This window comes from Orycteropus afer, unplaced genomic scaffold, assembly GCF_000298275.1.
Source record: "Orycteropus afer afer isolate SDZICR_OR568_19922 unplaced genomic scaffold, OryAfe1.0 scaffold00412, whole genome shotgun sequence".
NCBI classification, from domain to species: domain Eukaryota; kingdom Metazoa; phylum Chordata; class Mammalia; order Tubulidentata; family Orycteropodidae; genus Orycteropus; species Orycteropus afer.
In genome coordinates this window covers 1,956,364-1,960,876 of record NW_006921999.1, presented here as the reverse complement: position 1 = coordinate 1,960,876, position 4,513 = coordinate 1,956,364, and positions in this window count along the sequence as shown.

The following is a 4,513-nucleotide window of genomic DNA, read 5'->3' as shown; positions in this document are numbered from 1 at the left end:
TGGTCCCTCTCGGTAGGGTAACAAGGGAACGTGTTCAGTGCAGATCAGTGAGTAAGCACAAGCCCGCCTTGTTTCAGTGCCTATGCTTAAACCTAGGGGCCCCAATTTATGGCATAAAAAGACTATCAAGCATAACCCAAAGCATACAAGCAGAAGAAGAGAAAATAGATGACTAGGACATTTTGAAAATTAAATTCTTACGTGCATTGAAAGAGTTCTCCAAAAGATAAAAAAAAAAAAAAGAACCTACAGATTGGGAACAAATATTTGGTTATGACATATCTGATAAGGGACTTACCTGTAAAATTTATAGAAAATTTCAGCACCTCATCATCAAAAAGACAACAGTACAATTCATAAATGGGCAAAGGACATGAACAGACACTTCACTAAAGAAGATATATATATAGGCAGCCAACAAAAACACATGAGGAAATACTCACAATCATTAGTCATTAGAGAGATGCAAATCAAAACAATAAGCTATCATCTTGTGGTGTAGTAAATTACTTAATGTAGCTTTTCTACCCATAAGTCTTTGTAAACTCCAAGGTGGAATTTGCCATGAGCAAATGAGGAGCTCTTGATTGCTAAAGTTGTCCACCTGGGGTATTTCTGTTGGGAGTGGCACAAAACAATGTTATAGGAGGGTCCTGCTCTCTCTCAGGTGCTTAGAATTCTGATGTTATGATTGGCTAGTTTGGCCACTCTGCCAGGCTCAAAAGGAGGCCTCCTAGAGGCAGAGGTGTCTCTGACTGCTGGTTGAGGAAGATGGTTGCTGAAAGAGACACACGCTCCTGAAAGAGACATGCACTGCTGGGAAAGAGACACAAGAGACATGCATTGCTGAGTGAGACACCGAGGGACACTCACTCTTAGGAGAGAGACTGTGAGAGACTGTTAGGAGACTGTGAGCAGGGAGAGAGACTGAGCATTTTTCCTGAACTTGAATTGTAGCCTGGTGCTTCCCTAATGAACCCTATAATCCATGAGTTCTTTGTGGCCACTGCAGCGAATTATCAAGCCCAGGAGAGAGGTGGTGGGTACTTTGGGAGGAACAGTTGGTGAAAGGACTGGAGGGAGGCAGCATGTCTGGCCTTGCAGGAATAGCTCTTGGGTTACTGATGGTGTTTCTGTCTTCCTCTTGTGTGGTTAGAGGATGTCAGAAGATGTGGCCTCCTTGCCCTTTTAGCACATCTCACCCCATCAATAATAGCAAAATTCAACAAGGAAGAAAATAAAAATGCTGGCTAAGGTAGGAGAGGTTGAAACTCTCATACACTGCTGGTGAGACTGAAAAATGATCTAGCCACTGTTTAAAATGGTATAGTGTCTCCTTAAAATGCTGGAAATAAAAATATCATTTGTTCCAGCAATTCCAGTGCTAGGAATATATGCTAGAGAGGTGATATCCAGGACATGAATAGACATATGTACACCAGTGTTCACTACAGCACTATTCACTATAGCAAAGAGATGGAAACAACCTAAATGTACATCAACAGATGAATAGAAAACTGAACTATGGTACATTCACAAAATGGAATACTATGCAACATTAAAGAATAATGAAGACTCTGCAAATCACCTCATAATGTGGATGAACTTGGAGGACATTATGCTAAGTAAAATAAGTCAATCACAGAAGGACAAATATTGTATGAGTCTATTATTATAAAAAGTTAAGGGAAAGTTTATGCAAAGAAGAAAATTTACTTTGCTTGTTACCAGGGATGGGAGGGAAGGGAAGGGAAAATTTCTGACTAGTGAAGAGTCATGTGTTGATTTGGGTGAAGGGAAAGGCAATATAACAAAAGTGAGTGACCAGCACAATAACAATAAGGGGGAAAAAAGGACACAGAGACGTGAACAAAAGGTATAGACAACAGAGACAAATACTATTACATGCACTATACTGCATTATCAGTAAGAACAAACACTAGTCTATGAATGGATGCATAAACAAATGAGAAAGAAGATCAGGTGTGGATAAGCAAGTGGTAATATACCTATTATGATAGATAGATTTGGCTAGTGATATTCCTACATGTGTACTTGTGCTCTGAAAATATCCATGTACATTATACAACTAACAGGAGGCAAGGTTAGAGTAGCTTCTTAGTGATAACCAAGCACCTTGAAGGAGTGAGTCACCATGTCTGCAGGCTGGGACCATGGTCTCAGGGGGCATCCAGCTCAAATGGCATAACACAGTCCATAATAACATTGCTCTACATCCTATTTGGGTGACTAGGGACTGGTGGGGAGCTCTGGTAGCCTAGTGCCTAAGGCACTTGACTGCTAACCAGAAGGTTGGTAGTTCAAACCCACCAGCCACTCCTCAGAAGGAAGGTTGGGCAATCTACTTCCATAGTGATGCTGCCTCAGAAACCCAAGGAGGGGTCGCTATGAGTCAGGTCTGACTCGACGGCACATAACAACAACAACAACAACAGGGACTGGTGTCTTAAAAGGTTTTGAGAATCCATCTAAACTGCAACTACTGGTCTCCCTTCATCTGGAGCAAAGAACTGTAAAGAAAATCAAAGTCATATGGAATTAATTAATTCGAGGGACTAAGGGATCATGGAGACCTCAACTTTCATGATCCTGAGAGCAGAACTAAATGATGCCCAGCTACTAATGCTGGTTGAAGTTGGAAATCCTGGATAGAGTGGAAGGAAAAATGTAGAACAAAATTCAAAAACACAAAAAACCAGAATTACTGGTCATTCACCAGAGACTGGAGAAACCCCAGACTATGGTCAAGGATTATCCTTTGGGTCTTGTCAATCACATGGTATGGCTTTTCTAGCCATAAGTCTTTGTAAATTCCATGGTGGAATTTGCTGTGAGTGACTGAGTAGTTCCTGATTGTTAAATTTATCCACCTGGGGTATTTCTGTTGAAAGTGGCATGAAGCAATCTCTGAGAAGTTTGCTCTCTCTCAGGTGCTTAAACTTCTGATGTTATGATTGGTTAGTTTGGCCACTCTGCCAGGCGCAAAAAGAGCCCTCCTAGAGGCAGAAGGCATCTCTCTGACTGCTGACGGAGAAAGACGTGCTGCTGAGAGAAACACGCTCCTGTGAGAAACACGCTGTTGAGAGACACCGAGAGACACATGCTGCTGAAAGAGACACTGAGAGACACACACTACTGGGAGAGAGACTGAGAGAGACTATTGGCTGAGAGCAGGCTGAGAGAGACTGAGCGTTGTTCCTGAATTTGAATTGTAGCCTGGTGCTTCCCTAATAAACCCCATAATCTGTGAGTTCTGTGTGCCCACTGCAGCAAATTAGCGAACCCAGCAGAGAGGTGGTGGGTAATGTGAGAGGAATGGTTGATGCCAGTGTTGGTGAAAGGGCTGGAGGGAGGCAGCATGTCTGGCCTCACAGGGATAGGCTTTGGGCTACTGATGGTGATTCTGTCTTCCTCTTGTGGGTTTAGAGGAGATCAGAAGGTGCAGCCTCCCTGCCCCTTTGGCAGGCCTGGAACTAGACTCACTTCTGTGGATTAGCTCTCAGCCAAACTGTAGATGGGACTACAAGCAGACACCTGCCAAAGGGATATGAACCTCTTAGAACAATCAACCATAAGAGATCAGAAGAACAGTATTGGCATAGAGGGAAAGCTAGACAGACAAGAATGCATAGATAAGAAGGACACAGGGTAGGGTTAGTCCCAGGGAAGAGATGGCAGCAGAGCTGTTTAATGCAGGGATTGCTGTCCATGCCACAAAGACAAAATGTGTATGAACTTCTGAGAGTAAAACAAATCTGTTTTGTAAATTTGCACCCAAATCACAATTTAATTTTTTTAAAAAATCAATAATAGTAAATAAGTGTACTATTGGGAAAAAGTAAATAGGTTTTAAAAAATAAGTGAATCTTAGGAACAAAAATAGGAACTGGAATGATGTAAAAAGCAGAGCATCAAAATCAATCACAGCTCATATTTATAACTCCATATGCTATTTTTATCTGGAATATTGCATACAGCATAATGTTCCAAAATTAATAACTTTAGGAATGTCTTAGGATAAATTTGCATGTAATAAAGAGCACTTTCCTAGATTGGCCTTATGGTTGCATTATTATTCCTATCCATTTCAGTAGGAGCTGAAAAATAAGAAAAAAATGGAGCATAGATCAAGGACAAGAAATTAGTCTAGTATATAAAAATATGGATGAAAAATAATATCAGAAATTCTCAATTAATGACTTACTTATAATTCAGCACCATGCCCATATATATATATATATTCCTACTCATTTTAGAATTATTACACAGACATAATTTATTTAATTCATCTTTTATTAAAAATCAGTTATATTCCTGTAGCAAGCTGGGTTTTTTCAGCATATTCCCTGAGGAAAAATAGTTATACAAAATGAGAATTATGTGTAAGTTGTTGAAGAATAAAAATATGTCTATTGAAGACGATGTTTCCACAAGCATATTCATATGTGTTGTAAGAATATCTGGCTGTATGGTAGAGCTGACAAGGGACAAG